At 42.2% G+C, this 26,724-nt stretch overlaps 1 pseudogene; it reads left to right on the top strand.

Moving 5' to 3' along the window:
• The window catches only part of LOC111954673 (sodium/potassium/calcium exchanger 4-like), an 82,351-nt pseudogene extending 56,760 nt beyond the window's left edge, over window positions 1-25,591 (top strand).
• Window positions 25,592-26,724: the final 1,133 nt, after the last annotated feature.

The following is a 26,724-nucleotide window of genomic DNA, read 5'->3' as shown; positions in this document are numbered from 1 at the left end:
AATACAGTTTTCGAAGTGATGGGATCAATCGCAAATCAACCCGGTCATTCCCATACTGTTATTTATTTGATTTATTTTGCTCCTTTGCACCCCAGTATCTCTACTTGCACACTCATCTTCTGCACATCTATCACTGCATGTTTAATATTTATTGTAATTATTTCGCCTCTATGGCCTATTCATTGCCTCACCTCCCTTATCCTACCTCATTTACACACACTGTATATAGACTTTTTCTATTGTATTATTGACTGTATGTTTGTTTATTCCATGTGTAACTCTGTTGTTTGTGTCACACTGCTTTGCTTTATCTTGGCCAGGTCACAGTTGTAAATGAGAACTTGTTCTCAACTAGCCTACCTGGTTAAATAAAGGTTAAATATTTTTTTTCTTTAACTCCTAGCCCCTACCCAACTAGTCAGTTGTTTAGATCTGAGAGGATTGGAAGGGTATTAATTATACCTAATCCAGTAGTCGCTGTTCTATCTTTCTGACAGATATGATAGGTAGCTTTTTCACCACATTTCTTACTTGATGTATCTAATCATAGCTGTATCTCGTCTTCTTTGATCTAGTGCTCTTTACGTTCATCCTTCACCTCTCCTTCATTCCTTCATTGAGATCTTCCAGGTTTCCTATCTGTTCAACCAAGTTAATGTTTCAGACACACATACACACTGACTCTTCTCTCCCGTCTCGACAGGCCCTCTATATGTTCCTGGCCCTGGCTATAATCTGTGACGACTACTTTGTACCGTCGCTGGAGAAGATCTGTGAGGTGAGAGACTGTTGTCAGGACACACAATCTAATCTGGTGAAACTGGTCTGAGACATTAGCATGGGCCACCATGGCTCTAGCATTATGTCCTTACCACGGGTGAGTTTTCAGCCAACTTAGTAGCTAGGACAGCACTTTGCTTCTCTCGAGTAATGCTTTTGATAATCAATATTTTCTGCGTGAACGGAATCAAATCTTCCTAAAAAGTACTTTGCTATTGTATGAGTGGTCTTAGTTATCATCTTGACAACCAAAGGGCCACATTAACCTACAAAGCTTTTGGGAAGCTCAGCCCTGACTAACCACTCCTGTCTCCTTTCTCATTCTCTCTTTCGGTCTGTTAGAAACTAGACTTAAGTGAGGATGTTGCCGGAGCCACTTTTATGGCAGCTGGGAGTTCCGCTCCTGAGCTGTTTGCCTCCATCATTGGTAAGATATGACACGCACAAACGCCATCGCACACACACACACACACACACACCAATACACACCGGCACACTCACACACTCCTTTACACAACACAGAAAACTTGGAAACCCAGAACTAAGATCCTGTCAAATCTAACAGTATTTGTCACATGCTCCGAATACAACAGGTGTAGACTTTACCGTGAAATGTTTGCTTACGAGTCCTTACCAACGATGCAGTTTCAAAAATGAAATAGTAACACAAGGAATACAATAAAATACACAAGAATAGAGTTATATATTACAGGGAGGACCAGTACCAATGGGCAGAGGTACGAGGTACTTGAGGTAGATTTGTACATGAAGGCAGGGTAAAGTGACTAGGCATCAGGATAGATAATAATAAGGTATTTGAGGTAGATTTGTACATGAAGGCAGGGTAAAGTGACTAGGCATCAGGATAGATATCTACATCAAATACCTTATTGTTATGTACATGAAGGCAGGATAAAGTCACTAGGCATCAGGATAGATAATAATAAGGTATTTGAGGTAGATATGTACATGAAGACAGGGTAAAGTGACTAGGCATCAGGATAGATAATAATAAGGTATTTGAGGTAGATATGTACATGGAGGCAGGGTAAAGTGACTAGGCATCAGGATAGATAATAATAAGGTATTTGAGGTAGATATGTACATGAAGGCAGGGTAAAGTGACTAGGCATCAGGATAGATAATAATAAGAGTAAAATAAAGAACAGAGTAGCAGCAGCAAATGATGAGTTTAAAATTGTATGCGTGTTTGTGTTGCTGATGTGCGTGCGCGCGTATGTAGTGTGTGTCGGTTTTGTTTTGTGTGGGAGTGTAATTACATCAGATGCTCGATAAGGTTCTGGGGGAGATATATGATAAAAGACACTAACGACGTCTCCACCTCCCTAAATGGAAATTCAGCCAAAGCATGTACCATCCACTCCCGACATTTGAAAGACGTGAACACCTGCGAATGTGTGATTTGTCCAAATGACCAGTGACAAAAACATTTGTCTTTAGTCTTCGCATCCCACAGTCTGTTGACAGACGCTACGATACCATTCAATCCTAGATTTTTTATTTAGTCGCATGCACATATGTAGTTGCAGTGTACAGTGAAATTCTTAAGCTCCAACAGTGCAGGGGTAGGAAGTCCGGAGTAGGAAGTCCGGAGGGGGGCAGGAGGGAGACAGTCGGAGCAGGTAGCTGACTATGGTGGCTATTCAGCAGCCTGATGGTCTGGGGGACAAGCTATTGGCTGATAGTACAAGCTATTGGCCATTCTGATAGTTTTAGCCATGATACTCCTGCCTGTACTGCCCACGTCTCAGTGATGGTAGTGGGGAGAACATGCCGTGGCTCTGGTGGCTGAGGTCCCTGATGATCTTCTTGGCCTTCCTGCGACACCTGGTGTTGTAGGTGTCCTGGAGGGCAGGCAGTGTGCACCCAATGGTATCCATAGGCACCCTATTTCTGTCCACGAGAGATTAACCAACACACCAACGTCAAAATTCAACAAAAAGTCAGACACACCTACACACCAGGGCTGGGGTCAGTTAAAATTAAAAGCAGTCAATTCAGGAAGATTATTTTAATTGAAAATTCCAAAATGCAAAAACATATGAAATAAATAGCTACTCTTCAGTTTATTGAGAAGTCATTGAAAATAGCTGCAGTTTTTTAGTAATTTTGAATTGGTATTTAAGTTTACGTCCTGAATTGACTGCTTTCAATTCGAATTGACCCCAGCCCTGCTACACACACACACACACACACACACACACACACACACACACACACACACACACACACACACACACACACACACACACACACTCCCAGATAGTTGTTGTCAAGGCTGATTGTGGTTGGCTGCCTCCCCCTGTACAGGTGTCTTCATCACCCACGGTGACGTGGGGGTGGGGACAATCGTCGGCTCAGCGGTCTTCAATATCCTGTGCATCATCGGCGTGTGCGGAATATTCGCCGGACAGGTGTGTGTGTTTCTGTGCACATGCACATGCACATACACGTGGCTGTTTCTGTGGGTGTGTGAGTGTGTGTGTGCGTGCATGTGGGTCTCGTTTAGTGCAGCATATGCATTTAGATCACTTATGGGCTGAGAAGAAAGATTGGGTTCTCCTATGGGGAACCATGTCTAGCAATTGCTCACAGCTGTCGTTAGTCTCTGGAAAGCATATTTCTGGTTCCGTATTCACAAAGACTAGGATTGCTGATTTTAGGATCATTTTAGCCTTTTAGATCATAATGAATAAGATTCCATGGAAAGGGGGGACCTGATCCTAGATCAGCATTTCTAGTCTGAGACGTTTTATACACTATATATACAAAAGTATGTGGACAAACCTTCAAATGAGTGGATTTGGATATTTCCGCCACACCGTTGCTGACAGGTGTATGTGTATAAAATCGAGCACACAGACATGCAATCTCCATAGGAAAACAATGGCAGTAAAATGGCCTTACGGAAGAGCTCAGTGACTTTCGACGTTCCACTGTCATAGGATGCCACCTTTCCAACAAGTCAGTTCGTCAAATTTCTGCCCTGCTAGAGCTGCCCCGGTCAACTGTAAGTGCTGTTATTGTGAAGTGTGCATGTTTAGGAGCAACAACGGCTCAGCAGTGAAGTGGTAGGCCACACAAGCTCACAGAACGGGACCGCCGAGTGCTGAATCGCGTAGTGTGTAAAAATCGTCTGTTCTTGGTTGCAACACTCACTACCGCGTTCCAAACTGTCCCTGGAAGCAACGTCAGCACACTGTCTGTCAGGAGCTTCATGAAATGGGTTTCCATGGCCGAGCAGCCGCACACAAGCCTAAAGTCACCATGCGCAATGCCAAGCGTCGGCTGGAGTGGTGTAAAGCTCGCCGCTATTGGACTCTGGAGCAGTGGAAATGCGTTCTCTGGAGTGATGAATCACACTTCACCATCTGGCAGTCAGATGGACGAATCTGGGTTGGATGGATGCCAGGAGAACGCTACCTGCCTGAATGCATAGTCCCAACTGTAACGTTTGGTGGAGGAGGAATAATGGTCTGGGGCTGTTATTCATGATTCGAGCTAGGCCCCTTAGTTCCGTTGAAGGGAAATCCTAACGCTACAGCATACGACGACATTGTCAACGATTCTGTGCTCTCAACTTTGTGGCAACAGTTTGGGGAAGGCCCTTTCCTGTTTCAGCATGACAATGCCCCCGTGCACAAAGCAAGGTCTACACAGAAAATGGTTTATCGAGATCGGTGTTGAGGAACTTGACTGAGCTGCACAGAGCCCTGACCTCAACCCCATCAAACACACCTTTGGGATGAATTGGAACGTCGTCTGCGAGCCAGGTCTAATCGCCCAACATCAGTGCCCGACCTCACGAATGCTCTTGTGGCTGAAGTCCCCACAGCAATGTTCCAACATCTAGTGGTAAGCCTTCCCAGAAGAGTGGAGGCTGTTATTGCAGCCAAGGGGGGACCGACTTTTGTCCACATACTTTTGGTCATGTAGTGTATCTGCAGGGATGTGATCTCTTTCGTGACTGACTGTTTCTCTCTCTCTTTCTAGGTTGTAGTGTTGGGTTGGTGGTCTGTTTTCCGAGATTCATTCTACTATGTCTTGTCGATCCTCGCTCTTATTGCAGTAAGTCTGACAGTAAAATGCACATCACATGTAATGTATGCGACCATTAACAATATATTTAAGTCTTTTATTAGGATCCCCATTAGTTTTTCCGAAAGCAGCAGCTACTCTTTCTGGAGTCCACACAAAACATGAAACATGACATAATACAGAACATTAGTAGATTAGAACAGCTCAAGGACAGAAGTACATATTGAATAATTCCTAACTGCCATTTTCATTTCTGCCTGTGCTCTTTTTTCCCCCCAGTTCATCTACGATGGGAAGGTAGTGTGGTAAGCGAGCCCCACCTCTTTTCGATTGGTCCTTAAATAATACCTTGATGTGATGGAATTTTCATTCGTTGCGCATCTGAACTGTGGGGCTCCTTATTGGGTGACGTGATAGGATTTAATTGGGCTTCATTGGGTAACTGAGATACGATGTGATTTCAGTGGTTGTCTCTCCGTTGTGTCCGTCTCAGGTGGGAGAGCCTGGTGTTGGTGGTCATGTACTGTGGATACATCCTCATCATGAAGTAAGTGCTGCACTACTGAGTCAGTGCCTTTACAAAACTCAAGGTGTCACGCCCAATGAAATTGATGTGGTGGGGGAGACAGATTTAAGTCATTAAGGTATCTTCTATATTTCCGTGAAATATATAAAGACTCAATGCAATGATATTGAATTTGAGTGCCCTTTGATTTTCTGCGGGCTGGAAGATGTTCACCTGTCTGTCTCTGTCTGGCTGTGTGTCTGCCTTGGTTCATCCAGGTCACTCCCCTAGTAATAGTCTCTCTCACTTGTGCTCCGACTGCCCTTCTATGACCCATTATGATGCCGCTCGGAGAATAACCTACTACTTGCTGACCATTTCAGATACCATCCTATCTTGTCCATACGGTTCGCTTTATAACCTATGTGTGCATACATACAGTATGATGTCAAATATACAGCATGGTTTCACATTTACCAAAAGTTGCAGGACTGAGTTTGCCACACTTAATGTACACGTGAACAGTTGCAAACGTTTTGCTGCAGTTCACTGTATACATAGGGACAGTTTCCCAGACCCAGATTAAACCTAGTGCTTGAATACAAAGATATTTGAATTGAGATTAAGTATGTTTATTAATCGGTGTTCAGGAAACTGTTCCTTAGAATTTACAGACCACTGCATAGTGTTCGGTTATTGTTTATTGGATGTTGATGAAAAAACGAGGCATTAACCAGTGTCCCTCTCTCCCCTCTTCTCCCAGGTTTAACCAGTGTCCCTCTCTCCCCTCTTCTCCCAGGTTTAACCAGTGTCCCTCTCTCCCCTTTCTCCCCAAGTTTACAGTGTCCCTTCTCCCCTCTTCTCCCAGGTTTAACCAGTGTCCCTCTCTCCCCTCTTCTCCCAGGTTTAACCAGTGTCCCTCTCTCCCCTCTTCTCCCAGGTTTAACCAGAGCTTGCAGAAGTTATTCGCGAGTAAAGACAAGGACAAGAATCAGGCCAATGGTAACGCAGCGGCCAGCACCGAGATGCAGGATGGTAATGCTAGTTATGATGACAGTGTGTGGGATGCCGACCCCATCATTGCCTATAGTCAGCACGGCAGTAGGTAAGGCTAACCAGGCAGGCTGTAGTACACACCAAAGCTTCTCTCGAGACATGGGCTTATTCTCTGTATCTTTACTTGTTTTCTTTTAACCCTAAAAGTTGAAGACGACTAAAATGAACTATTGGTCGTTTCTGATCAAATAGGGTTGAGGGAATGGCGGGCTTTCTAGTTCAAATGTCTTTAACTTCGATGACTCATCTTTGCATTTGTCCCATTATGGCATCTGAGAGCACGGGCAGCGCCATTCAATCAATCTCCATTTTGAAGTAGTCACATTTATTCTGCTACTCCTTCCAGCAAACAAACTGAAAGGGTGCATACTGCCACCTGGAGTATGTTGTTTGAACAGGTATAAAGCCAAGGTTGGCAATTTACTGCCACCTGTAATTATGGAACGTAGACCATCTTTGACCGTCTTTGAGCATGCTTTCTCACGTGGAAAAGTATTCTCAAGCTAAAGAGGGAACGCCCACTTACAGACAGGAACCGCGGCCATTTTTTCAATGGCGGTCTTTATGCAACATCGTCATTAACCACCATCTTTGAGTTGACTACTTCAACATGGTATAAGTCCTTCATGCGGTTGCCCATGCTAAAACAGGCTTTTGGACACCATAGTTGTCTGGACCAAAGTCTATAAGTTGGGCAGGAATATGAACTTGTGGGTTCATGGGAGTTGGGTAGGACTTCCTCTGTCAGTGTGGTGAAGGTTTTGCAGTTCTACAATCTCCATTCTACTGTGCTGACTAACAATGGGTAAAAGGTAACCTTCAGCTCAACCACAGCACTTGGCTCTCTATCTCTACCAGAGGAGGCTGGCGGGAGGAGCTACAGGAGGATGAGCTCATTGTAATGGCTGGAATGGAAATGGATCGAACATATGGAAACCACGTTTGACTCGGTTCCATTTATTCCATTCCAGCCATTACAATGAGCCTGTCCTCCTATGGCCCCTCCCGCCAGCCGCCTCTGATCTCTACCTCTCTCTCTCTCTTCCTGGCCGCCTTATCTTTGGTATTAATGTCATAAGAGGGTTGTAACTTGTCTAGATGTGGCCATATCTTCCACTTTCTTTCCACTAATGTCAAAGCGCCTGTCTGTTTAGCCTTACCAAACCCACTGTTGCTTAATGTGTGTTGTGTTTCTGCATGCTAGATTGCAGTGTTTCTCTGCTTGTCTCTTGAGGTATCAACCCACTGACTTGTGGTAATAAATATCAAAATATAGTTTGTCAGCTTTGTTTTCTTAGTATGCATGTCACTTTATATATAATTAATAAACTTCAGAGTTGAATATAGAACCCTTATCAGGGTTTTACCAGAAATATGTGTAAAAAAACAAGAGAGAACTTCTCACGGCAAGGTGTTTTTACACCTTAAATTGATTTTTGGTGTTTGATGGTTTTTGCTTGCACGTTTGTGTGTGCGTCAGGGTTTCTGTTAGCTGGTAATAGCCGGCATTTGGCTGATAAAATAAATTAATTGAAAAGCCGATGAAGATAATTGCTGCTGGCCAATTGTCTGGGAGAAGAAGAAAAATCCCATTGTGAAGTAATGCTTTATAGCCTCTTCATTGATGTAAATACATGACTGGTCATGCTTATCGGTCTATAGGTATATTTGCATAATTTTGTGGAAATAAATTGGTGCATGGACAGTATTTTCGTTATGCATCTTATTAATCACACGCGAAACGGCGTACAGATACAGAACCTTTGAGCGGATAATCTGTCAGACGACGTGAGAGCTGCTGCTACAGTAGCTCAAACCGCAAATGAATAGCCAACCGAAGGCCTGCTTCAACACCACTTGGCAATGAGCTGGAGGCAGTATGCATTTTGAAAACATATACTTAATTGTTTGAAACCCGAACGTTTTACTACATATTATGAGGCATGTCTTACCTTCAAAATAGCCTAGACAAAATCAGACCATATCCGTGGAGGCAATTATTTTCTATGAACATTCATTGTCCAGTAGCCAAAGGCACAATCCTAGTCTTATTAACCCATCCTAGTTGTTTTATCAAATCTCCCCTCGTTCTACATGTCTAACGGTGTTTTCATCTCTGTCACATGAAACCGCTGGCTTGTGCGGTGCACTTTGACAACGGTGTTTTCCCGTTAATTGCATGATGGAACAAACATTCACACGTAGCCTACGGCCTTGTGAGCATTGCTGCGCTTATAACGTGAAGAAATAATAGTTGGTCAACATATTAAGCTGAACGTTCTGATCTGTTGCATCAGACTCATTGCTTTTGAACTTCTTTTTCTATGTAGCTTTGGCTCCTGGTTGTATGAATTTGGGATCTATCGTCCCACCACTGTCTCAGAGTCGGTTTGGAACAGGCTGTTTCTTTCTCGACAAGCTGACAAATAGAATAGGTCAACTTTTCTACTATGGGGGATAGTCTATTGACATAGGGTAGTGATTTCACTTCTCTTGTTGGCTGAGGAAACCAAATGTGGACAGTTATTCTTCATCTTCAAAGTGCACATCAGAATTCAGTAAGAAGGACATCGTTGCGTCCTCGGTTTGCATGTTCTGTTCATATGAATTACCATAATCTAAATGCGATTTCTGTCATTCTGAGCACCGTGGTGGACGCCCTAATTCGGATATGCACGCAATGCATATGGGTCCAGTACATTTCTCAAATGTCCGGTAAATTAAAATGCTGCTCTCAAATGTCCAGCGCCACACTTTCGTAACAGAAATCCTTGTGTGTGTGTGAGAGCGAGTGTCTGTGTTTGTCAGTTATGACAGTCTAACGTGTCTGTCCGTCTCCAGTCAAGCCCAGTAAGGCTTACAGTCGGGGGTCTGTGGTCATGGTCGATGAGATGATGTATGCCAACCCTCCGAAGATGCGCTTCCCCGAGGCCGGCCTCCGCATCATGATCACCAGCCATTTTGGACCCAAGACCCGGCTGCGCATGGCCAGTCGCCTCATCATCACTGAGGTATGGATAGAGAGGGATGTAACTGCAGGAAGATGGTTTGTTTCCATGTTAGATTAGAGAATGCAATGATCTCATTTGTATAGATTTGATAGTGCTGTCATTGCTGTACTGTTGACTACTGGGTCGTGTTCATTAGGCATCAAACGAGAAAAAAAAACAGACTGAATCAGGGGGGAACTATCTGGACTTGGACCAATACCAAACACTCCCTTTCATTTTTCTTTGGACAACATTTTCCGATGTGTGCCCTAATGAACAACTCCCTGTTTTGCCTCTTCCTGTGACAGCGTCAGAAGCTGGTCCAGGGTGCCAACGGAGTGGAGACCCAGGTGCTGGAGGGGAAGGTGGATGTTGAGAACGGCAACGTGCCTGAGGACAAGCCTGCAGAGGAGGAGGCCGAAAATGAGACAATCTCCCCCTTTGATATCCCTGGTGTGTGTGTGTGTGTGTGTGGGGGGGTATTTGCGAGTTGTTTATCCAGACAGAGCTTGACATTCTTGTGGATAGTACATGTTTTGATGTTAAGATATGGCTCATCAGATTTTAAACATTTGCTTACACTTCAGTAGACGTGGTGCCCTTACCCAAATTATCCAGTGACTATTATATCATGACTGATTCTAATGATCTTTGACAGAGAGTTATGTGCATGACAAACACTGCTCCAATGTGTGTATGAAACCTCCAAGTGCTTTATGATTGAAGTAGCTGATGAGTTAAATTGGTTGTGTTAGTGCTGGGCAAGACCAAATACCTGCACCTTAACCCTGCACCTTCGAGACTGCTGCCCTATGTTCAGTCATTGAACACTGGTCACTTAAATGCCATTTTACCCACTTCATATGTACAGTGCATTTGGAAAGTATTCAAACCCCTTGACTTTTCCCACATTTTGTTAGGTTACAGCTTTATTATAAATGTATTAAATTGTTTGTTTCCCTTATCAATCTACACACAATACCCCATAATGACAAGCAAAAACAGTTTTTTGTATTATATATAAAAACACTGAAATATCACATTTACATAAGTATACAGACCCTTTACTCAGTACTTTGTTGAAGCACCTTTGGCAGCGATTACAGCCTCGAGTCTTCTTGGGTATGAAGCTACAAGCTTGGCACACCTGTATTTAGGTAGTTTCTCCCATTCTTCTCTGCAGATCCTCTCAAGCTCTGTCAGGTTGGTTGGGGTCTCTCCAGAGATGTTCGATCAGGTTCAAGTCCGGGCTCTGGCTGGGCCACTCAAGGACATTCAGAGACTTGTCTTGAAGCCACTCCTGCAATGTCTTGGCTGTGTGCTTAGTGTCGTGGTTCTGTTGTTAGGTGAACCTTGTGGGAGCTAAACTCATGACTTATGATAACATTTCCATTATTAGCAGCATCTAGGCTGTCCACTGTAAAGTGCTGAGACAGAATGGCAATATAAGGAATGGAACATATAGGACCAGGGCCCCGCTACCATTATAACCTATACAGCTGTCAGATGTGGCCGTTAACAAGCAAGAACTGAGACTGAAAGACAATGGTGGCGAAAGGTCAAGGGGAGTTATTTTCATAGAGGGAGGGGACTCTATACGTTATGCAAAGACAGAATACTATAAAGGCAGGGCTCTGTGATAAGAGATTTGAGCTGTTTCATGAAATTGCTCGGCTTTGTTACTTTGTAATAAAGTCTAACTGAATCTTCAGGTTCCGGTATCTGTGCTCAAGATTTTTGACAACCTTCGCCCAAGTCTGAGGTCCTGAGCGCTCTGGAGCAGGTTTTCATCAAGGATCTCTCTGTACTTTGCTCCGTTCATCTTTCCCTCGATCCTGACTAGTCTCCCAGTCCCTGTCGCTGAGAAACATCCCCACAGCATGATGCTGCCACCACCATGCTTCACCGTAGGGATGGTGCCAGGTTTCTTCCAGATGTGAAGCTTGGCATTCAGGCCAAAGAGTTCAATCTTGGTTTCWTCAGACCAGATAATCTTGTTTCTCATGGTCTGCGAGTCCTTTAGATGCCTTTTGGCAAACTCCAAGCAGGCTGTCATGTGCCTTTTACTGATGAGTGGCTTCTGTCTGGCCACTCTACCATAAAGGCCTGATTGGTGGAGTGCTGCAGAGATGATCTCCACAGAGGAACTCTGGAGTTCTGTGAGAGCGACCATCGGGTTCTTGGTCACCTCCCTGACCAAGGCCCTTCTCACCCGATTGCTCAATTTGGCCGGGCGGCCAGCTCTAGGAAGAGTCATGGTGGTTCCAAACTTCTTCAATTTAGGAATGATGGAGGCCACTGTGTTCTTGGGGACYTTCAATGCTGCATAAATGTTTTGGTACCCTTCCCCAGATCTGTGCCTTGAAACAATCCTGTCTCTGAGCTCTACAGACAATTCCTTTGACCTCATTTGCTCTGACACGCACTGCCAACTGTGGGACCTTATATAAACAGGTGTGTGCCTTTCCAAATCATGTCCAATCAATTGAATTTACCATAGGCGGACTCCAATCATGTTGTAGAAACATCTCAAGGATGATCAATGGAAACAGGATGCACCTGAGCTCAATTTCGAGTATCATAGGAAAGGGTCTGAATACTTATGTAAATAAGGTATTTCAGTAAAAATAAAATGTTTTCACTTTGTCATTATGTGGTATTGTGTGTAGATTGATGAGGAAAAAAATAATTCAGTACATTTCATAATAAGGCTGTAAAGCATGGGTGGGCAACTCCAGTCCTTGAGAGGCTGATTGGTGTTACACTTTTTCTCCCTCCCTAGCAAACACAGCTGATTAATCAAATTGCATTCTAAACTGAAGATCATGATTAGGTGATTATTGGAGTCAGGTGTGTGGGCTGGAACAAAACTGTGACATCAGGMCCTCAAGGACTGCGTAATGTAACAAAATGTGGAAAAAGTCAAGCGGTCTGAATACTTTCCGTATATACTGTATTCTAGTCATTGCTCATCCTATATAACTACTGCTGTACACCTTTTCTATTCATATACTGTCCATAATGTCTTTACACAACATCAAATACATATGTATATTTATATTCCGGACTCTGACATTGCTCATTCTAATATTTCTTAATTCCTTTTAATTTTGGGGATTTGCGTGTATTGTTAGGTATTGCTGCACTGTTGGAGCTAGGAACACAAGCATTTTGCTACACCTGCAATAACATCTGCAAAATATGTGTACGTGACCAGTAAAATTAGATTTGACCTAGTTTTTCCAGGACCAGAACACTGTTCTAGAATGAGTTGTACGTCCTCCTAGGGAGTTGTTCCTCGCCACTGTGCTTCTGCTTGCTCTTTGGAATTCTGGGCTTTGTTACTGTAAAGCACTTTGACTTGATATCATATTAAAAGGGCCTTATAAATACATATGGTTGATTTTACCTGCCCCTTCGATCCTACAGTGGGCATCAGCAGCAAGTGCAAGTGGCTGATCGCGTGGCCCCTGCTGCTCCTTCTGTTCTTCACCATCCCCAACTGTGCCAAGCCTCGATGGGAGAAGTTCTTTATGCTCTCCTTTATCCTCTCGACTGTCTGGATTGCCGTCTTCTCTTACTTCATGGTCTGGATGGTGAGTCTCAGGGTACAGGTCACACAAGGTCAGCTGTACAAGACTGTGTGTGTGGGAGTTGTGTCTGGCTGTTCTGGTCACTTATCAGTTGTAATGTGTGTGTGGTCACAGGTCACCATCATCGGCTACACCCTTGGCATCCCAGACGTCATTATGGGCATAACTTTCCTGGCAGCGGGCACCAGTGTACCAGACTGCATCGCCAGTCTCATCGTTGCTCGGCAAGGTACAACTCTACTTTCTGTAATTTCCCTTTAACGGTTGGTGAGGATGGAAATCAAGGGCACCTACTCATTGAAAAACAAAAGGTATCTTTGGACTGTACCATCTTTGGCAATAATATTGTCTTAAGGCTTTTCAAAGTTAATTCTGAACGTTGCTTTTATGTAAAATGATTGTATTTGAATGACAATTATTTCTGTTTAGGAATGGGTGACATGGCTGTGTCCAACACCATCGGCAGTAATGTGTTTGATATCCTGGTTGGGCTGGGGTTGCCCTGGGCGCTACAGACCATGGCGGTCAACTACGGCTCTGAGGTAAGAACAGCTATAGGGAACGGAGTAGGGTTCAGTTGCCCCTTGTCGCTGATCTTGGATCAGTATAGCATTTCCYCCACAAATGTTTAAGGTTGGGAAGCTGATCCTAGATCTGTACCTTCACCCTGGAGCATAGGGAACAGCTTTTCTTGTAGGGAGCATTGAGAGATTACTGCTTTGCTTGACGTACAACTTTGTAACTCAATGTGCACTGTAAATGCGTGTAGTTTAGTAGTCATCTTTCAGGAAGCGTATACACTGAAATGAAGTCAAGTGATGTTGACTCTGAGCACTTGAGTTGGAAGTGTTCATCAGTCATGTGTTGGAGAGGGAATACCACATTTTTTACGGACTAAATAACAAGTGTTTCAGTACTGTGTGATTGAGTCGGTGACCCTACTGTTTCTCCAGCTCTCTCCTCCTCTCCCACACTTCAACTAGGGGTGCATCTCAATAGTATAACGCATACTCTTGGCCAGAGAGGAAGCCAGTTAAGACTATTGAGATGCACCCCGTGAGTTAACTATGACCACAGCCATGTATTTAGAGTTGGGCCAACTTTTATCATTTTGAATATTGCTTTAATCTATACAGTTGAAGTCGGAAGTTTACATACACTTAGGTTGGAGTCATTAAAACTTGTTTTTCACTCCACAAATTTCTTGTTAACAAACTATAGTTTTGGCAAGTCGGTTAGGACATCTACTTTGTGCATGACAAGTAATTTTTCAATTTGTTTACAGACAGATTATTTACTTATAATTCACTGTATTCAGAAGTCCCAGTGGGTCTGAAGTTTATCTTATTGACGTGCCTTTAAACAGCTTGGAAATTAGAAATTATGTTATGGTTTGAGAGCTTCTGTTAGGCTTTGACTCATTTGAGTCAATTGGAGGCATACCTGTGGATGTATTTCAGCGACCTTCAATAAGTGCTCTTTGTGACATCATGGGAAATCAATAGTATAAGACCAAAGTCTGGTTCATCTTGTGAGCATTCCAAACGCCTGAAGATACCACGCTCATCTGTCAAACAATAGTACGCAAGTATAAACATGTGACCAAACAGCTGTCATACCGCTCAGGAGGAGCTTCTGTCTTCGAGATTATGTACTTTGGTGCGAAAAGTGCCAAATATCAGAAAAGCAAAGGACTTGTGAGCTGCTGAGGAAAGGGTAAAAGTATTATATCCACAGTAAAGCAAGGAAGAGCCACTGTCAACATAAAAAGCCAGACTAGGTTTGCCAACTGCACATGGGGATAAAGATTGCACTTTTTGGAGAATGTTTCTGTTGACATACTGTTTTGGCATAATGACCAATCGTTATGTTTGAGGAAAAAGGGGGAGTGCAAGCGAAGAACACCATCCCACATGAAGCACGGAGTGGCAGCATAATGTTGTGGGGAGCTTTGCTGCAGAAGGGACTGGTGCACTTCACAAATGATGGCATCATGAGGTTGGAAATTATGTGGATATATTGAAGTAAACATCTCAAGACTAGTCCAGGGAGGTTAAAGCTTGGTCGCAAATGGGTTCTTCCAAATGGACAATGCACAAGCATACTTCAAAGTTGTGGCAAATGGCTTAAGGACAAAAAGTCAAGGTATTGGAGTGGCATCACAAAGCCCTGACCTCAAGCCTATAGACAATTTGTGGGCAGAACTGAAAAAGCGTGTGCGAGCAAAACCTGACTCAGTTACACAGTCTCTGAAGGGGGGAATGGGCCAAATTCACGCACTTTTGTTGGAGTTGTTGAAGGCACCGAGTGTTTTGACAGTTAAACAATTTAAAGGCAATGCTACCAAATATTAATTGAGTGTATGTAAACTTTTGACCCACTGGGAATGTGATGAAAGAAATAAAAGCTGAAATAAATCATTCTCTCTACTTTTATTCTGACATTCACATTCTTAAAATTAAGTGGTTATCCTAACTGACCTAAGACAGGGAATTTTTACTAGGATTAAATGTTAGGAATTGTGAAAAACTGAGTTTAAATGTAATTGGCTCAGGTGTATGTAAACTTCCGACTTCAACTGTACATTAAGTTAATAGTATTTTTAAATATTCCCCATGTAATGTTAACTATGACTTCCCCTCTAGGTCATTATCAACAGTCGAGGACTTCTCTACTCTGTGGTGCTGCTGCTGGGTTCTGTGGCTTTAACGGTGAGAAGATTCTGTCCTCTGTAGCTCAGTTGATAGAGCATGATGTTTGTAGTGCCAGGATAGTGGGTTCGATTCCCAGGACTACCCATAAGTAAAACATTTATGCACGCATGGCTAAGTTGCTTTGGATAAAAGCATCTGCTTAATGGCATATATTATACATGTATTACATTATACTACTGACAAGTCTTACTGTGTATAGAGACTACAGTATCTATGTCTCTGCCACTGAACAGTCTGCCAGTGTATTAGGCTATGGAACCAATGTTTTTTCAAAGGGAGTCATCCGTCGACTGATAGACAACGGAGAAGATTGTCCAGCAAAAAACACTCACGCCGTCATTGAAAATAGGAATTTGTTCTGATTTGCCTAGTTAAATATATTTTTTATGTACATATGCAACTTTAAGTTGACGGACAAAAACGGACAGTTCATGAATGCATATACAATTTAATCTGTGTTCTTGCACCTCTATGTGGCCTTAGATTTTTTTATTGTAATGGTTCTGTTTTGTGGATATGGATAATGCTACTGTTTTGTTGCAAACTCTTCCGTGTGTATGTTCGATTTAAAGAGGCACTATACAGAAATCGCTCATTTCCTGGTTGCTCAAGTTCAAATGGTTCACTTCATTTCAGTATAAGGTGCCGTTAAAGTATTTGCCCCTTTCAGATTTTCTCTATTTTGGCATATTTAATACTGAATGTTATCAGATCTTCAACCAAATCCTAATATTAGATAAAGGGAACCTGAGTTTACAAATAACAAAAAAAAATTATACATATTTTATATATTTAATTAATAAAGTTATGCAGCACCCAATTCCCCTGTGAAAAAGTAATTGCCCCATAACACTCAATAACTGGTTGTACCACCTTTAGCTGCAATGACTGCAACCAAATGCTTCCTGTAGTTGTTGATCAGTCTCTCACATCACTGTGGAGGAATGTTGTCCCATTCATTCATGTAGAACTGCTTTACCTCAGCAACATTTGTGGGTTTTCAAGCATGAACTGCTCATTTCAAGTCCTGCTACAACATCTCATTTGGGATTAGCTCTGGGCCATTCGAAAACTTCAAATGTGTTGATTTTTACTCACTTTCATGTAGACTGTGATGGTTTGGGGATGCTTTGCTGCCTCAGGACCTGGACAACTTGCCTTACAGAGCAGAATTCATGGTTCCTTCTATATCAGAGAATTCTACAGGAGAATGTCAGGCTATACGTCGTTGAGCTGAAGCTGAAGTGCAGCTGGGTCATGCAGCAAGACAAAGATCCAAAACACACAATCAAGTCTACATGAAAATGGCTAAAAAGCAAGTTTTGGAATTGCCTAGTCAAAGTCCAGACCTAATCCCAATTGAGATCCCTTACGAAAAAAGAGTGCAGTCAGAGAGCAGTATCACTGCAGTATGCTGCAAATACTGCGTCCAAAGTTTTTTTTACTGCAGTAATTTTGCATTGTAACTGCAGTTATAGTTTAGTGTAACTGCAGTTATAGTTTAGTGTAACTGCAGTTATAGTTTAGTGTAACTGCAGTTATAGTTTAGTGTAACTGCAGTTATAGTTTAGTGTAACTGCAGTTATAGTTTAGTGTAACTGCAGTTATAGTTTAGTGTAACTGCAGTTATAGTTTAGTGTAACTGCAGTTATAGTTTAGTGTAACTGCAGTTATTCTGCAATTACTGCACTTTTACTGCATTTTCAAAACTGCATTCTTTTTTTGTAAGGGATGTTGTGGCAGGACTTGAAATGAGCAGTTCATGCTTGAAAACCCACAAATGTTGCTGAGTTACAGCAGTTCTGCATGAAGAGTGAGCCAAAATTCCTCCACAGCGATGTGAGAGACTGATCAACTACTTCAAGAAGCGTTTGGTTGGAGTCATTGCAGCTAAAGGTGGCACAACCAGTTATTGAGTGTAAGGGGGCATTTACTTTTTCACACAGGGGCATTGGGCGTTGCATAACTTTTGTTTATTAAATAAATTAAATCATTATGTAATTGTTGTGTTGTTCACTCAGGTTCCCTTTATCTAATATTAGGTTTTGGTTGAAGATCTGATAACATTCAGTATTAAAAATATGCTAAATTATAGAAAATCAGAAAGGGGGTAAATACTTTTTCACGGCACTGTACAGTATGTGACAAAACAAGCAAGTATCGTGTAGATAATCATTGTACCGTCTAAACCGCTGTGAAATATATTTTCTATAGCCACAAATATTGTGTTTTCAGCTGTTTGAAGCTAGTGTACAAAAGCAAAAGACACAAAAACGAAACTGAAGAACAGGACACATAGGAAAATAGCACATAGAACATATCTACCTGTTGTTAGACTTGCTTTCAATGATAATGACAGATCTGTAACACATATTTCTATGTGAATTTGGTCGGTCGCCCAAAAAGTTACATATTGCAGCTTGAAGTGATAAATTGGTGTTATTGAAAAAAGTGTCTAATAAGCTCAATTACASGAATGGAAGTCATCATTTGATTAATTACATTAACAGGTGTCTTTTAATTTAATTAGATAATAGTTTCCTATTTTTTTTTTAAATGATCATATGCTGAAATAAAGTATAACAATTTAGAACATTTTATAAATGTAAATATTTGTCCCATTCTAAACCGTGTGTGTATGCGCGCGCGTGCCTTCTTGCACATGCGTGTGTGTGTGGCAGAGACAGATGAACAAAAGTGTTGCCAGTAATTTCTTGATGAACCATCAACCACTAGTCAGGTGTACATACAGAGGTCCGATGTASCTCTGACTATGGTCGTGTTCCCCTGCTCGGACGTTGCATGCATCAACCAATGTTTGCGTGCCATGTCATCGACAGTCGGCCACCAGTTTGCTATAACATATGATGGGGTTAGCTGATACGTAATTTCAAGGCATTGAAAGATAAGACATTGATCTGGCATGCGTCAGCTACGCCTGGGCATAGGAACACACTAAGTATGGTGTGCTGTGTGTGTGTTCCACCTCTGCAGGTAGGGGGGATCCACGTGAACCACTGGAAGCTGGATCTGAAGCTGGGTATCTACACGCTGGTCCTCTACGCTGTCTTCCTGTGTTTCTCCATCATGATCGAGTACAACGTGTTCACCTTCGTCAACCTGCCAATGTGCATGGAGGAGTAGCTAGACCCTGCCCACCCACGCTGACCTCTGAATCAGGAAGCTCCATCCCCTCAATCCCAGAGAGCGACCAATCACAATCAACCTTCTTCGCCGTCATCCACTACATTACTAAACCTTGTAACTGAAACTCCTGTCTGTCTGACTCCATCATTCATTGTCATAACAGACCTGTTGACCTCTTGATCTGCTCATTGTCTTTAAATCTGTCTCTCCCTGTGCTTGGACTCGCTTTCCCATGAGGCTTTGTTCTGAGGAGTGAATGGACGCCTCTCCATGCCTCAAACGTCCTCCGCTCTCACATCCAACAGACAGGACCCAGTGTCAGACTAATCTATTTTCCATTTACCCCCTCCAACTATCTCTAGTCTTACTGTGCTTTCATTAGCATTTCATCAAAGGCTTTAGAATTAAGGGGATCCTACACTACCTACAGCCTCCCTCTCACAACAACCCACACATACCTCAGGTTAGGGTTAGTCGTAAACCCCAACATTGACACTCAACCATTTCTCCCACTCTCCCCCATCAAAACCTCTTCTCTTATCCTCCCTACCCCACACCACAGATCTACCCAAAGACCCTAGGAAGAAAACACGACCTCGCCCTCAATCTCTACCTCTCCCCCAAATCCCGCTTGTGCCCCCACCCTTTGGAGGAGGAACTTTTTTTGGGCAGCTCTTCTACTCTTTCTGGCCTGGACCCCTCTGACATGGTCCAAGCTGTGATAGGTTCCTGTTTCCACATCACTACGTCCCACCCCTCTGCACCAGACACTCACCTTTCAATCCTCAATCTACTACTCTTTTACTCTTCACTTCATCACCTCTTAAGAAGGACATTTTGTCAGGAATCTTTATGTAAAATGAGTCTGTGGTCAACTCAAAGCTGAGACTGAAAGAAGAGCGCATATGATGTATAGTTGCAACACTGCACAGTGTTAAACTTGTAAACATGTATTTTTTTTTTTCATTTTTTTTTTGTATCGTGTGGGTTTTTGTTTTTCAAACGGGAGTTTAAAAATGACCATGAAATATGTAGAGAAGAGCTTGTTGCAATCATAAAGGACGTTGCCTGTTTCACAGTAAGGAATTGCGCACGGAGAAAATGCTTTTCTTGCTTTTTGCTGTAAGGAGATTTGGCCCCCCTCGAAGGGAGGGCGTCTGGCTGATGGAGGCAACTCTATAACCCGTTGTGCTGAAAGTTCAGCTGTTGTTTTTTTTCCTCCATCAGAGACTGATATCTCTCACACACACCCTCCAACTGCAAAACACTAAAGAGAGAAACGACTCACACCGGATCTTGGGGAGATGCGACAGCTACGTCACTGAACAGGGGGATACGGTGTCATCTTTGGAATGGTGTCCATATTAGGACATCTTCGCACAACAGCATGGAGAAATGTGTATTGTATCACAGGTGATCTGAATCGGTCTGTTCTTCTCATCTTCTGTCATTGACCCCCYTTTGACCACTAGGGGGCAATGCTGCCCCCTCACTCTGATCTGTCTGTGCATGGCAGGGGTCTTAAGCAACCACAGCTGTTTGGTTATCAGGGAATATTTGGAGCCTCTAAAGTTCCAGTAGGTGGCGCCATTGGTGGTGTTAGCTCAATGTTAATTACATGTAGATAATGCACTTTAAAACAAGCAAGGCCGTCCTCTCATTCTGAGTCAACTAGTGCTTCCTTTGAGTGTATGTATGTACATTATATGTGAGTGTGCGTGCGTGGGGGTGGGGGCACACCCGTGAGCACACAACAGTCTGTCTGCAGTGCATTGTACTTACTGGGAGTATAAACGCAGGCTCCTCGGCAGTACGAAAAGTGATAGGCTGAGGGGTGTGCGTGCGTGCGTGGCTGCCACCCCCCCCACCCACTTTACAAAAAACGGCAGCTACAAGCTACTGCAATCTGAGACATTTGACATCATGCAAAAACACCTGCGGAGACTGAGTCTACAATAAGCTGGAAAGATTTGCTTTAATAGGGGAGTGTTAATGACGAAAACATGACCTTCCCTTTTTGTGTTGGCAGCAGGTACTTGTATATGCAATCTCAATGTTATGCGTTCTGTGTGTTGGAATTAGAAGGGCCCCTATGGAGGTTGCCATAATGTTAGGGGAATTTGAGCTCGCTTGTGTGAATGACAGCTGAGGAACCGAGCCAGAGGACATGGATGGAACGTTCTGGAATGGGGGATTCTGTGTGTGCGGGGAGTCCGACCCTCCTGGCACAAGGGCATTATTCAACCACCAACTCTACCTGAAGACCAGAGGGGAAGGACACCAGCCGGGATGCTGGGAAACACCCCCCAGGCTACAGATGGTTTAGTCCAGTGTACTCTGACCTTTCTGGAAATTCTCCTCCAGGAAAGACAACTTTGTGAGATGAGATCTCATCTGTGTGTGTGTGTGTGATGAACCTGAGTAGCAGATATTTTAGGAGTTGGACCCCTAAGCTGCTACTCCCGGGGGAGGTTTTTGACTCTAGCTGCGTTCTCTTGGAAGGAGGTGACCACATAGGTCCTCAAGACTCTCAACCCCCCCATCCTCCTCATCACATGCCAATGCCATCAATGCTACCCGTATCGTGTGTCCTCCACCCCGCTCGACCATCAATTTATAGCAGTTACCCTCACTGCACTGTATGCCAGTGGGTCTTTTCCCTGTAGAAGAGTGAAAAAGTATCCTCTACTAGTGCCATTTGGATTTGATTCTCATTGTTTCCTTCTTGTTAACGATTGTTGCATTCTCAATCTTTTCGTTTTTCGTTATTACCTATACATACAGTGGGGCCCGAAATTATTGACAGCCTTGATAAAAATAACAGTATAAAATAAATAATTCAAATACTGAGCTATGTTGTATGCAACAAAAAAAAGTAAATGTTGTGGTTTTATACTAATATAATTGCTCAGAGAAAGAGATTTTGTTTAGCAAGTAATATTTATTTTTTCATCAAAGGGTAGGGGTCAAAATGATTGACACCCCTGTTTTCAATACTTCACCTTGTGAGGATAATGGCACTGAGACTTTTTCTACACATTGGGAGGAATAATAGACCATTTCTCCACAGTATCCTTCCAGATCCTTGATATCCTTTGTCTGCGCTTATGGACTGCCCTCTTCAATTCAAACCACAGGTATTCAATGGGTTTCAAGTCCGGAGACTGAGATGGCAATAGCAAAATGTAGATTTTGAGGCCGATTAACCATTTTATTTGTGGATTTTGTGTGCTTGGGGTTATTGGCTTGCTGGAACATCCACTTGCGGCAAAGTTTCAGCCTCCTGTTAGAATGAAGCATGTTTTTTAACGGTAAAATTGGACCCCTACTATTTTCATCAATAAATATGACTTGTTAAACAAAATCTTTCTCTGAGAAATTGGTAGTATATTAGTATAAAATCATAATCTCCCAATTATTTGTTTGAATACAATATAGCTCAGTATTTGAATTATTTATTTTATACAGTATTTTTTTCTCATCTTTATCAAGGGTGTCAATCATTTCAGACCCCGTGGTTCATATGTACATTTGAAGTCGGAAGTTTACATACACCTTAGCCAAATACATTTAAACTCAGTTTTTCACAATTCCTGACATTTAATCCTAGTAAAAATTCCCTGTCTTAGGTCAGTTAGGATCACCACTTCATTTTAAGAATGTGAAATGTCAGAATAATAGTAGAGAGAATGATTTATTTCAGTTTTTATTTCTTTCATCACATTCCCAGTGGGTCAGAAGTTTACATACACTCAATTAGTATTTGGTAGCATTGCCTTTAAATTGTTTAACTTGGGTCAAACGTTTTGGGAAGCCGTCCACAAGCTTCCCACAATAAGTTGGTGAGTTTTGGCCCATTCCTCCTGACAGAGCTGGTGTAACTGAGGCCGGTTTGTAGGCCTCTTTGCTCGCACACGCTTTTTCAGTTCTGCCCACAACTTTTCTATAGGATTGAGGTCAGGGCTTTGTGATGGCCACTCCAATTTGTTGACTTTGTGGTCCTTAAACCATTTTGCCACAACTTTGTAAGTATGCTTGGGGTCATTGTCCATTTGGAAGACCCATTTGTGACCAAGCTTTAACTTCCTGACTGATATCTTGAGATGTTTCTTCAATATATCCTCATTTTCCATCATGATGCCATCTATTTTGTGAAGTGCACCAGTCCCTCCTGCAGCAAAGCACCCCCACAACATGATGCTGCCACCCCCGCGCTTCACGGTTGGGATGGAGTTCTTCGGCTTGCAAGCCTCCCCCTTTTTCCTCCAAACATAACGATGGTCATTATGGCCAAACAGTTCTATTTTTGTCAGACCAGAGGACATTTCTTTGTCCCCATGTGCAGTAGCCTATAAGAAGCTTCTAAAGCCATGACATAATTTTCTGGAATTTTCCAAGTTGTTTAAAGGCAAAGTCAACTTAGTATATGTCAACTTCTGACCCACTGGAATTGTGATACAGTGAAATAATCTGTAAATAATTGTTGGAAAAATTTCTTGTTAACTTATGCAAGTTAACAAGAAATTTGTGGAGTGGTTGAAAAACGAGTTTTAATGACTTAAGTGCATGTAAACTTCCGACTTGAACTGTACATTTTTGAACAGCTTTTTGGGTCAAAGGAACAAGCATATACCTGAGTTGATTCAATGTCAAAAGTTTTTTTGGGGTTGTTTTCCATTGTACATTTCCGTTTGTTTGTCATTGGTTTTAAGTGGTGGGTTTGTTAACACCTGTGTGGTCGTGTCCTTGGACCAATCCCAAATGGACCCCTAGATCCTACACATTATGCACTTGTGGAGATCTGAGAGGGTTTGACAGGTGTAAGCAATCAGTAATAGCGCCACATAGCCACCTAACGTCCAGGTTCAGTGTAAGTTTCACTATTTTGCGCTAATGCTGTTATAGGCTTTGGGGTTTTGCTCAATTTCGAGGGTTGATCCTGTTTGGGTGTGGCTTGCCCTGATTGGAATCATCCTTGTTGGTCAGGATGTGTTGCACCTGTCGCCTTGTTAATCAGCCAATAGTTTCACCTGTGCTGGCACAGTGTTCCAGTGGAAATGGAGATGTTGGAAGAGCTATACGGCTGTTTAGCAGTGGAGGCTAGTGGGAGGAGCTATAGGAGGACGGGGTCATTGTAATGCCTGGATTGGAAGAAATGGAACGGTTTCAAACGTGGTTTCTATGTTTAATACCGTTTCATTTTATTCCATTCCAGCCAGTACAATGTCCTCCTATAGCTCCTCCCACCAGCCTCCACTGCTGTTTAGCTATTCCTCTTTAAGGTTGTAAACAAAGCTTTTTACTGTATGTCTCACCTAAGTTGTGTGTGTGTTTTCCAGCACCCACATGGATACCTTTCAAAACACACTTTGAAACCAAAACTGTTTCGCTCTGGTTGTCAGCGGCTCAGTTGTTCGGTCCCTATTTCTTTTGAGCAACGATTTGTATTTATTTATTGGGAAACGTAACAATACCAATAAAATCCTTGGATCTCCACAAGCGAATAGAGCATAGGGTCTAGGGGTTGCCTTGGAATTGGGCACTGGTTGCCAGGTCCTGAAAGTAACAACAGCACAGTAGCTCACACTGCTCCTACTGTTTGACTATTTAAACTCATCCAACACACACATCCACACATATTGCCAGTTTATCTGCCGCAAACGTTTATTATCAATCACTTAAAAAAAAATAAGTTGAATTCAGATACCATAAATCATGCCATAGCTCTGCATTAAAAATACATGGAAACCATGTTGTACAAAATAAAAGAGCACACATAGCCACATACACCCAGGGCAACATTTACTTAGTGCGAAATAATTATAAAAAGTGTAACAATTACCGTAAACTTCATTATCAACCGAGTAGTTTGGGTCCTGAATGCTGATTGGCTAAAACAGCATTTAGCCGTGTGTATATCAGGCAATATACCACGGGTGTGAGGCAAAAATACTTGTTTACTGTTCTATTTATGTTGGTAACCAGTTTATAATAGCAATAAGGCACCTCGGGGGTTTGTGGAATATGGCCAATATACCACAGCTAAGGGCTGTATCCAGGCACTCCACTTCACGTCAAGCGTAAGAACAGCCCTTAGCCGTGGTATATTGGCTAATATACCACACCCTCTCAGGCCTTGTTAATTATAATCTGGTAGTGTGATTTAATTTGAAACGTATCATAGTGCAAAGACAACAAAAATACCATAAACCTCATAATCTGAGAGTGACAATTTAAAAAACTTTTTTCTTCAACAATGTGTGTATAAAGAGACCACTATTTATGTATTGCTCGGGTAACTAAACTAGTTAAATAATCCGCCTCTTTATAACACACATGGTTTAACCCTCAAGCTACTGACTGGGGTCATTGTCAAATATTTCATGACTTTGTCGATCAACATGTTCTTAAATCTAAATCATTGTTTTCGTGTTTATGTATGAATATGGACTTTTTAAAAGACCCCAGGCAAAAACACCTAATTCTGCTTATAGTAATTTGATAAATGGGACCTTTTATTTGAATCTAGTTTTCTCTGGAGACATGGTAACAAGTTATCCACACCACCAGAGGGTGGAGGGGGACCTGTATCATGGATTTTGACCAGATAGACAGATCACYTGCAGACATATAGCTTCCCATGTACTCAMCTAAGATTGTACTTTTCTATACCACATATCGTATGACTGTACAAAACCCAAATTACAGTATTTTTGTGCATATAAAAATCTGCCAGTGGTATACAAAGTCTGCCAAAGATATAAATACTTAACAATACAGAACTCGGATACACTCTGAATCTACATAGAGAGCTGTATTGGTGTGTATTCTCTGAAAAGTTGTTATTCTAGGGSAAATCKAAAGTATTTATTTAAATCCAGGTTTCTCTGGAGACATTAAGTTCTACATATCATCAGCGGGTGGAGGGGGGCCTTATGTACTCACTCGCCTATGGTTATAACTAGGTATGACCRTGTACAACATCTAAATTAACTTCGATATATGCTTATTTGCAGTCAAAGCAGCTCACTGTCAGTGTACTTGTACTTGGTACTTGGTAAAACTGTAGTACAGAAACCAGTTACCCTCTGAATGTACACACAGTGCTGTATAGGTCGTTATCAATAAAACGTCACAATAAGGTGCATAGCGTTTGATTTGCCTGCTCCGCTAAAACCATTGACAACTACTTTCTGTTTTCAAGGGATTGTKTAATACATTTATAACTATTTGGTTTTAATATCATCACCTCTTGAAGAGTATAGTTAGAACTACACATGTCTGATTATTCCACATTTAGCTCTATCATCAGAGTTATACAGCAAGTAACTGCATGCTTGTCATGATCAGAAAACATCAATTGATCATGTATTTTCAGATACGTGAGGGTAGCCTATCCATGTAGCATGTAGCTAGATAAGCAAACAACGTGTAATTTAGMTTGCTTCATCAGAGATTAGGCTTTTCTGAAAGAGCTTGACATTGGCAAGTCCTCGTCCTGGTAAAGTTGTCAATTAGACTACTGTCATCACCACTATAGATGGCAAGCAAATCAATAAGTATGTGACCGACCGGCTTGATTCAGTCTTATGTAGCAAAATTTGAAGTATGAACACAAAAACTACAGGCTGCATGATATCAGCAGCCTGGTGGTCCAAAATAGCATAACTAATGTAGTTTAACACCAATAAACCCACCCGTTTAAAAATGAATTTAGTGTATGTCAATCTAGCAAACCAGGCAACTTAAAGGTACTTTCTAAACAATGTTTGGTTCTTTCTGGCTTGTTAGCTAGCTAGCTGATGTTATGTTAGCTAGCTAGCTGATGTTATGTTAGCTAGCTAGCTGATGTTATGTTAGCTAGCTAGCTGATGTTATGT

The sequence above is a fragment of the Salvelinus sp. IW2-2015 genome, linkage group LG28, assembly GCF_002910315.2.
Source record: "Salvelinus sp. IW2-2015 linkage group LG28, ASM291031v2, whole genome shotgun sequence".
Lineage (NCBI taxonomy): Eukaryota > Metazoa > Chordata > Actinopteri > Salmoniformes > Salmonidae > Salvelinus > Salvelinus sp. IW2-2015.
The sequence above is the reverse complement of the archived record's forward strand: the minus strand, read 5'-3'. Positions and strand labels throughout refer to the sequence as shown.